The 10,154-nt window shown below is 36.1% G+C and overlaps 1 pseudogene; it reads left to right on the top strand.

Moving 5' to 3' along the window:
* Positions 1-5,304: 5,304 nt before the first annotated feature.
* Positions 5,305-6,581, top strand: LOC126001903 (single-stranded DNA-binding protein 2-like; annotated as a pseudogene).
* Positions 6,582-10,154: the final 3,573 nt, after the last annotated feature.

Genomic DNA, 10,154 nt, shown 5'->3' with positions numbered 1-10,154 from the left:
GGACAAAGAACCTGTTGGACGGTGACATTTTATAACTGTGTCACTGGTTAGCCTCAAAATGAAGGTTTTGCTCTCCAGTACTCATAATTTATTAGGCTTTATAAATCCTGTATAACTTATATAGCATATCTTTATTGGTACATAATGGTATATAATCAGTCAAATATTCTAGATGCATTTAATATTATAAAATGAGACAAGAGTTTTAAAAATTACAGAAAAGAACCACTTTGGCACACACACACACACACACACACACACACACACACACACACACCCCAAACTGGAGACTACAAAGATTAGGGCTAATTGAAGCAGAAAAGGTCTAATGAAAAATGAATAAAGGAAGGAGCAGTGACTGAGGAGATTTCAAGTAAGCATTTGATAATCTTAGGTTGAAGATACTGTTGGAAAGTAATCCCAGGTTCTAAATCAATTGTACTGAACTAAAAATGATAGCTACATTTATATAAGGGATTTGGGATCAACTGTTGAGGTTTTTGGTGACTTTAAAACATCAATTGTACTGAACTAAAAATGATAGCTATATTTATATAAGAGATTTGGGATCAACTGTTGAGGTTTTTGGTGACTTTAAAACATCCAGGTTGAGATTTGTAGGAAGATTTAGATACTGAAGTGAAAACTCAGAAGAGGAAGTTCAAAACTGAAAGAAAATGTGTGATTCATCATCTCTTTGATAGATAATACAGTGAGATGTATAAAGGGATGACTCTAAGAAACTCTAATATTTAATTAGCAAAATGATTATATAAATCTATATAGTTTTCATGTATAAATGAGAACAAAGATAACTACAAGTAGCTGAGAAATAGCAGTTTGTCGTTGACAAAATATTGCAGAGAAAAAAATAGAATGACTAGTAATCTATTATACTTGACAATTTAATCTTTATTGACCTATGTCAGAAAAGGGTCAGTGAAGCAGTAGATACAGCCAGAAATGGAAAAACAAGATAGAGGGCAGGATACAAACATATCTAATAGATTGTTCTACAGAAATTATTGGTGTATATAGGGCTAAATAAATCAATAATACATAATAGAGAAATGGATAATACATAAATACATAAAAATATAATTAAAAAGAGGATAGCTTTCTTGATCTGGAGGCTAGCTCTAGCCGGCATGGGGTCTGGGGAGACCCCAGGTCGAAGGCCTTCTCCCTAGCTTGGGGGTGCTGGGAGCCTTGATAGGTCCCTAGCTGTCCCCTCTCCTGCCGCCCGGCCTCCAGGCCTTCCCTGGGAGCCAGCCCAGGTGGCCAGAAAATTTGGGTCAAAATTGTGGAGTGCTGAGAGCTGCTCATTTTTACTAAGGCAGTCTCTGGCAATTTCTTTTTTTTTTATAATTATCTTTATTTAAACACCGTGATTACAAACATTATTATAGTTGTATGATTACAGTCATGTAAAGAACACCCCTCTTCACCAGTGCAACATTCCCACCACCAATTTTCCAGATCTCCCTCCTCCCCACCTCCCCACACCTGTACTCGAGACAGGCTTTCTACTTCCCTCATTCATTCACATTGTTATGATAGTTTTCAGTGTAGTCATCTCTCCAACTGCACTCATCACTCTATGTGATGAGCTTCATGTCATGAGCTGCACCTACTAGCCCTCATCTCTCTTGTCTCTGAGATACTGTTAAAAATGTCTTTCATTTTTCTTAAAGCCCATAGATGAGTGAAACCATTCTGCGTCTTTCTCTCTCCCTCTGACTTACTTCACTCAGCATAATAGATTCCATGTACATCCATCTATAGGAAAATTTCATTACTTCATCTCTCCTGACAGCGGCATAGTATTCCATTGTGTATATGTACCACAGTTTCTTCAGCCACTCATCTGTTGAAGGGCATCTTGGTTGTTTCCAGAGTCTGGCTATTGTAAATAGCGCTGCAATGAATATAGGAGTAAGGAAGGGATTTTTGTATTGTATTTTTGTGTTCCTCGGGTATATTCTTAGGAGTGGTATAGCTGGATCGTATGGTAGCTCAATTTTCCAGTTTGTGAAGGAATCTCCATATCGCTTTCCATAAAGGTTGTACTAGACGGCATTCCCACCAGCAGTGAAAAAGAGTTCCTTTCTCTCCACATCCCCGCCAGCACTGCTTGTTTTCCTTTTTTGTGATGTGTGCCAATCTCAGTGGCGTGAGGTGGTACCTCATAGTAGTTTTGACTTGCATCTCCCTGATGATGTTGAGCATCTTTTCATGTGCCTTTTGGCCATTTGCCTTTCTTCTTTTTCAAAGTGTCTGTTCATTTCTTCTCCCCATTTTTTGATGGGGTTAGTTGTTTTTTTCTTGTATAGTTCTGTCAGTACCTTGTAAATTTTGGATATTAGCCCTTTATCTGATGAATATTGGGTGAATAATTTCTCCCACTCAGTGGGTGGCCTTTGTTCTGGCAATTTCTTACCAGTCTACATGTTCAAAACCGAGCGGGGGCAATAGTACTTGCGTGCACAGTATATATTAATAGTATATCCTATCCTTAAGTTATATTTTGTGTATGTATAATGTCCATCTTGTGTTCTGCCCTTTCGCACACCCCTGTAAAGCTCATTTTCATTCCTTAATTCTATCTCTCCCAAGCATCGGTAGCCCCCATTTACCCTTTTTAACTTCAGTACTGCACAGTCCTAATCACACACCAAAGTGGTGCACTGAATTTAACAACCCCCAACTATTTCAAAAGACGTAAAATGGACACATATGACTTTTGAGTATTTTATGTCTATTTTCTTTGGCAGCTATAACTCTTACTAAATATTCTCTTATACAGTGAAGATTTTCCCCACTTTTTATCTTTTATTCTCTCTGTGAGCTGTTCAATAAGGAATTTTTGATGAAAGAGTCCCTCAGTTAAATGCTTATGTTTAACCATGTCATAGGGATTTTTGGACTTGTTCTTGCAGCCTCCATATTGGCCTATAAGGTCATGTTCCTTGTTTGTATAGGCACATTAAAATGGGAAAATACTATACATACAAATAAGTTCTTATCTAATAGAGGTAGGAACATAGAAATCTTGTAGAGCAATGGGTCCTTACACCCAAACATTGATATAATGACCTGGCACAGGCCTCAGAAGAATGGACATTCTCCATTCACCCCTGAACCAGGGAAGCTAACTACAGAACATCCAAGGTCATTTATAACATCATCTGGAAGCAATCCTCTACCAGGGAAGACCCTACCACTGCTCTGACATTGATCTGCTCAAGAGAGACTTCCCTCAACACTAAAAAGACTTGACAACAACGACCCGCTTACAGGACAGGGCTCTCTGCATTGCCCTTTTATTGTGAGGTGAAACTAGAGGATCCTCCATCCTGACTTCAATTTAGGATATGCAGATTCCAGGATCCTTAATACAGAAACATGATACCAACAACAGAGACTGTGAAAAATAAAAAAGTGTATTGGCACTACAGACAATGACTTGGATTGGACAAACCAGTTTGCCTGGAGCCTAGAGTTGGTCTTCTGCCAGGAAACTTCAAGGTTAGGGTCTCCTTGTATTTAGGCCAAGGATTTTCCTTTCCATGTCCCTCATATTTTGGTGGGCCTATGCAAACAATAACTGCAACTCTAACACTGTTTTTACAGTGCTTCTTTGACTCTAATCCTTAAAAAACCACTTAAACTTTTTAGATTTACTTAAACTAATATGCATTGCAAGGAAATTTTAGAAAATACTATGTCTTCAATGTTTAAGGAGTTACATAAGTTTTATGGCCTTAGATTGCTTTGTGTACTTCTAAGAAATGTTATAATGTACTACAATCTGGGGACTTGAGGGACAAAATATTTCTTAATGTTCTTTGGCTGAAAGTTCAAAATTAAGGTATCAGCAAGGGGTTTTCTTCTAAGAATTCTGTTTATGGGTGATTGTTCTTCCACTGTAACTTTACCTTTTCCTCTTTCTTTGCATCTTTGTTCTCATAATTAAAAATAAATTCACTTAAAAAAGAAGATAAACTGACAATTGCAATAAAGTTATTTGTTTTGTGTTTACTACACAAAAAGAACTATATATGAGTTGAACATGCATGATTATTTTCGGAAAGGCTCAATGAAACTCATGCAACAAAGCAGAAAAGTGAACCTAGAATATAAACTATTAGGCTCATCTTTTAAATTACCAGATTATGCTTCATTATTAAATTTATTGAGCTGAAATCCTCAGCCTAGAAATTTCAAACACAGTGAGTTTTTCTTCTAGAAATACATAGAATAACCAGTTCATTTTATATTTTACTAACTTTTATTTTATATTATTTTATTTAAAAATTATTATTACACTTTGATTAACCAAATTGTTCATAATATAGTTGTTTTAGGCATTAAATGTCCAACACCAATCTCACCATCAATGTGACCTTCCATTCACCAGTGTCCCCAATATCCCACCCACCATCCTAACCTGCCTCTTTGCGAGGACAAATTTACATCATATTATTTGTTACAACAAAAAGGCAAATGGAATTATAAAAACTTGAATCAGTTTGAAATGGTTATTATATCTCTCCATGTCTTACTAAACTCAGGGTCTTGAGATTTATTGAGCTATAGTTGATGCTAGCTGAGCCTTCTATGTTAATGTTTACATTCACTGAAGTGGGTGGATTTCTATGTAACTCTCCTGTTCTCTGATACTACTGGGCTGACTGCTATAAAATTCATGGTGTTGGCCCAGGATCTATAGATCTTAAATTAATTTGGTGGTTTGGCAGTTTAATAAGGTTAAATTATGGAGCTGAACTTTTTATGTTGGAGGATGTAGGCTGTGGTACTAGATTTATGAAGAAAGGGGAATCTTCTCCCTACCAATTCTGAGAATGCCATAGAGAGATCAGCCTAGGCCAGATACCCTGGGAAGTAACCAGACCATTATTTTCTTTTGGATCTTGGTAAAATTGATATTCCTTCCACTCTTTCACACACAAAAGGGGCCCATTTCCCCCCAGAAAGATGTCAAGTGTGCAAGAATACTGCTTGGTTTTATGATGGCAGATGAGTGTCTGGAGACTCAGCTCATCCACATTCCCAGAATTTTCAGTCTGTCATTTAGTCTCAACTGAAATTCAGCTGTTTAAGTTATTTCACTTTAATTACAGAATTTGGTCCTTCGGACCAGACTACCAGGGAAGAGTAGGTGGCCTTTATTTTCTTTTTCTATTTTACCAATTTTTAAATATTTAAAGAAAGCCATTCTTTGAGTTGAGACTGTGATGGGATTAAGTGTGTGTGACAGTAGAAGCTGCTCTCAAAACACGCATGTACGGCTAAAGCAAGACTAACAGCAGCACTATCCCATCTTACAGTCAGGCCTGGGAGAAGTTAGCACTCCATATACATTAATATCTGATCCATGTAGGAGCTCAGAAATTGGCACAAACAAGTTTTGTTTTGATTTTGGGCCACACCCAGTGATGCTCAGGGCTTACTGCTGACTATGCAATCAAAAATCGCTCCTGGCTTGGAGGACCCTATGGTATGTCGGGGGATCGAACCATGGTCTATCCTGGGTCAGCCACGTGCAAGGCAAATGCCCTACTGCTGTGCTATCACTTCTGCCCCAGCCCAAACATTTTTTATCATAGATAGATAATATTGGTAAAAATAATACCATCACTTTGGGGGAGGACTTCCAGGATTCTTACACTCTTGGTGGTGTGTATTTTGGGATTTCTACTGTGCAATTCCAGAAAGATGAAAAATGCGTAAAGATTCAATGAAGCAATAGCCTTCCATGATTATAGTGCTGCAGCAGCTCCTAGACTAGTGGTAGGAAACATTCCTCCAGGAGATAGCATGCTAACATGACCTGTACCTCCAGGGTTCTGTCAGCCTTTTATGTCACCTTGATACCTGGAGGTCCAAGGCCCTCACTGTGGATATCTAATCAGGCACTTGGAGATATCCCAGGAAGTCAGCCATTACTTCCCAGTGGAATAAACCCTACCTGAGAAGGACATTCAAATATGAGTGGGTCAATGCAGGGAATGATTCCTTCATGAGAAATGGTGTCCATAGGACCACAGAACCATGGAAGTGCAATGAGAACACCCCACCCCCGCACTGAATGCTTTAGATGGCCCTGAAATGCCTGGAATAAAGATGAGCCCAAGTGGTGGTACACTTTGGTCAAACCCAACAAATGACAATTCCATACCATACACCTCAGCATCTTTTAGGAATTATGTAGGTCCTCAAGGAGGTGGAAGGTTACTCGTAACCCCCATTATGCCCAGTTCAGCAGATTCAATCAATTCTGGGGACATGTATACTTTAATGAATGCCTAACAGGCTTAATTTCTTAATGGGCTCTGGGTTTGATGGTTCCATGGGTGGATTAGGATAAATGGAATCACATAACTTGAAAAGCTCTTTAGGCTCAGGAAATATGGGCAGTCTTTTCAAGAATTCCCCTAATATGATAAACCTGAGTAATCAGCAAAAATAGCAAAGGATGATAGCAAAAAATGGAGGGAAATTTCTTAAGTCCTTTTCAGAATTAGAGTTACTTCCCTAGTTTGAAAATGAGTGTGTGAGAGAGTACCAAATCTCCTCATGAAAGTCACCGTGAGTCAGCCCTTTACAGAACTCTGGAAGAAAATTAACCATCACATTGTACAAAGAGAAAGAATCTCTGTCACACTAAACTAGCCTTTATATTTCCTGATCTCTCCCCTATTTGTGAAGAAAGTGGAAGTGGTATATTAGAATTGCTTTAAACTGAACTACAAATAATTATCTGTATATGTATGTGTGGAAGATAGGCAGACTATGCAGTATATGTGTTCATGTTGTATGGGAATATGCACATACACATACCAACCCACAGGACATTGTATCATATTTCCACATGACATCATAAGTAGAAGTAGGTCCTAGGAATAAACCCTAGGAACACAAAAATACAATTCAAAAATGCCTTCTGCACACCTATATTCTTTGCAGCGCTATTTACAATATCCAGACTCTTCAAACAACCAAGATGCCCTTCAACAGATGAATAGCTAAAAAAAATTTGTGGTACATATATACAATGGAACATTATGCAGCCATCAGGAGAGATGAAGTCATGAAATTTTCCTATACATGGATGTACATGGAATCTACTGTGCTGAGTGAAATAAGTCAGAGGAAAAGAGATAAACACAGAATAGCCTCACTCATCTATGAGTCTTAAGAAAAATAAAAGACATTATTGTAATAATGGCCAGAGACAATAGAGATGGGGACTAGAAGAATCAGATCACAATATAAAGTTCACCACAAAGAGTGGAAATTGCAGTTATAAAAATAACTACACTGACAAATATGGTGACAATGTCAATGAGTGAGAGAAGTAGAATGCCTGTCTCAAACAGGCAGGGGTGGGGGAGAAGGGAAATTGGGGACATTGGTGATGGGAACATTGCACTGGTAAAGGAGGGTGTTCTTTTTATGACTGAAACCCAACTACAGTCATGTTTGGAAAGAAGATTCTTAAATAAAAATATTAAAAAAATAAGTAGACATAGGGACATCTATTTTATTCTTTTTTACATTTACATTTTTTTATTTTAATCAAAATGGATTACAAATCTTTCACAGTAATATTTTAGGTACATAATGATATGTTCCCACCACCCATGTTGTCCTCCCTCCACCCTGTTTCCAGCATGCATCCCATATCCCCCTCTATACCTTCCTGGGCTGCTAGTGTAAGTGGTCCTCTCTGTGTACAGTATGTTGTAAACTGGGTATCAATTCTTTGGATTTGGTGTTTAAGTCTGATTATTTTTTTATTTCTACTTAATGTTCATATGACTGTTTGGTCTTGGTACCCTCCATTATTTCCCCCTCCATTTGTGAGGTGGAACAAGATGATTTAAGTTGCTCCTGCCCCTACCTAAACTATTTTGGGCTGTGAATATCACTGCTTTACATAAGTTTTTTGTTTGTTTGTTTGTTTTGGTTTTGGTTTTGGTTTTTGATTCACACCTGGCTCTATGCTCAGAAATCACTGCTGGCAGGCTCGGGGGACCATATGAGATGCCGGGATTCTAACTGATGACCTTCTGCATGAAAGGCAAACGCCTTACCCTCCATGCTATCTCTCCGGCCCCTAAATAAGTTATTTTTAAGGTGAAATCATGTTATAGTTTCATAAATGCCTGCAATCATGGATGGAAATAAAATAGCTTACTTGAGAGCTTTCAAAAAGAAAAAGAAAGTATAAAAGAACACTGCTCTATTATCCTACCATTCTTTTCAACAAAATATCTCCAATTCTATCACCCTTACCCAGATGCAATTCAAGCTGTCAAAGTTTGCCTTTATTATTGATTTGAGGTTCACAAATTTCCTACCATTCTAGTCATTCTACTGCAGACATCTTCTCTTACATGTTTTTAAGTACAAAATGCCACAGCTGTCTATAACCAAATGAGCACATTTTATCTAAATTACCACAGCTAAAAACACCATACCAGTTGAGGTTAAACTGTCTTAGTTCTAATGCTAAGCAGCAGTAAAAATATGCTAAGATTCTATTCATAACCTTTGTTTAGAATATCAAATAAAACAACTAAGACAACTAAATAGTCATATTCTCCTGAATTCCTTCCTACACCCCACAATGTTGTTCTGAAAGTACATTTTTTATTTATACCTATTACATTATTTTATATAAAACTATAAAGTAAATATATTTATATATTAAATTTATAAAAATATATTAAATATATTTTACATACTTTATATGTTATTTATTCATTTTATGTATATTGGAAGAGGATTAAGGGCTACACCTTGCAGTGCTCAATGCTTACTACTGAATTTGTGCTAAAAGACCAATCTTGAAAGTGCTTGGGGAACTATATGTAGTACAGGGGTTTGAACTGGGGTAGGCCAATTGCAAAAAAAAAAGTGTGTTACCTCCTTATTATATCTTAAATATAATCTATTTTATTATTTTTAATACATTGTACTACTTTTAACACAACTTTGTACCATTTATTGGTTTAAAAATTTCTGGGGCCGGAGAGCTAGCATGGAGGCAGGGTGTTTGTCTTGCATGCAAAAGGATGGTGGTTCAAATCCCGGCATCCCATATGGTCCCCGTGTCTGCCAGGAGCGATTTATGAACACAGAGCCTGGAGTAACCCCTGAGCACTGCTGGGTGTGACCCAAAAACCAAAAAAAAAAAAGTTTTTCTGTTTTTCAATATATTAATTATATATATTATATATTATATTATATATAATTATAATATATATAATATATTATATATTATAATTATAATATATAATAACATATATTAATTATATATAATTATAATATATATAATATATAATATATTATATATATTATAATTATATATAATATAATATATAATATATATAATTATATATATTAATTATATATAATTAATATATTATGCTAGCTGTAGTCACTAAAATAGATCTGTCTTCATATCAGAGACTGTATCATTCACTTATTTAATATTTTTAAAGAAAAGACTTGTAGAGTTCTGATAACATTTAATTTTATCACTTGAGTAGAGATTAAATCAGTGGTTTCATATGAAGGTAACCCAGTCAGCTAACTAAATGTTCTATGCATCAAAATGGGGTTAGCAATTAGTTTATAACTGCTTTTAGTTTATAATAAAACAGAATTTAAACAATTAAAGAAAGTTTTTAAGCTGTAACTTGAGGAATACTGGTTGCCAACTTGGGGAAAATATCCTGAGTATTTGGACTTATTTTTAAAGTTATATTTTAGTGTTTCTCCTTTATCAGTTTGATCTAATCTGAATAGTAGAAGGTAAAATGTAACAGGTTAAAAACCTTTAACATCACAAATCTGCCATATGTAACTAAATTAATTTTTAAGTTAACACATTTTAAAATCTTTACCAGAGATAGTACAGATAGTACAGAGGAAAAGCCTTACACACAGCTAATCTGGATTTGATCATTGGCACCACATGTGATCCACTAGGAGTGATCCAGAAAATAGAACCAAGAGTAAGCTTTGAGCATTACTCGAATATTTTTAAAGACATTATATTTGAAAAATTTCTTGCATATATGATGTTTTAAAAGTTTGACTTTGTAATTATAAAGTTTGTG

Source organism: Suncus etruscus, chromosome 1, assembly GCF_024139225.1.
Source record: "Suncus etruscus isolate mSunEtr1 chromosome 1, mSunEtr1.pri.cur, whole genome shotgun sequence".
In the NCBI taxonomy this organism is placed as follows: domain Eukaryota; kingdom Metazoa; phylum Chordata; class Mammalia; order Eulipotyphla; family Soricidae; genus Suncus; species Suncus etruscus.
The sequence above is the reverse complement of the archived record's forward strand: the minus strand, read 5'-3'. Positions and strand labels throughout refer to the sequence as shown.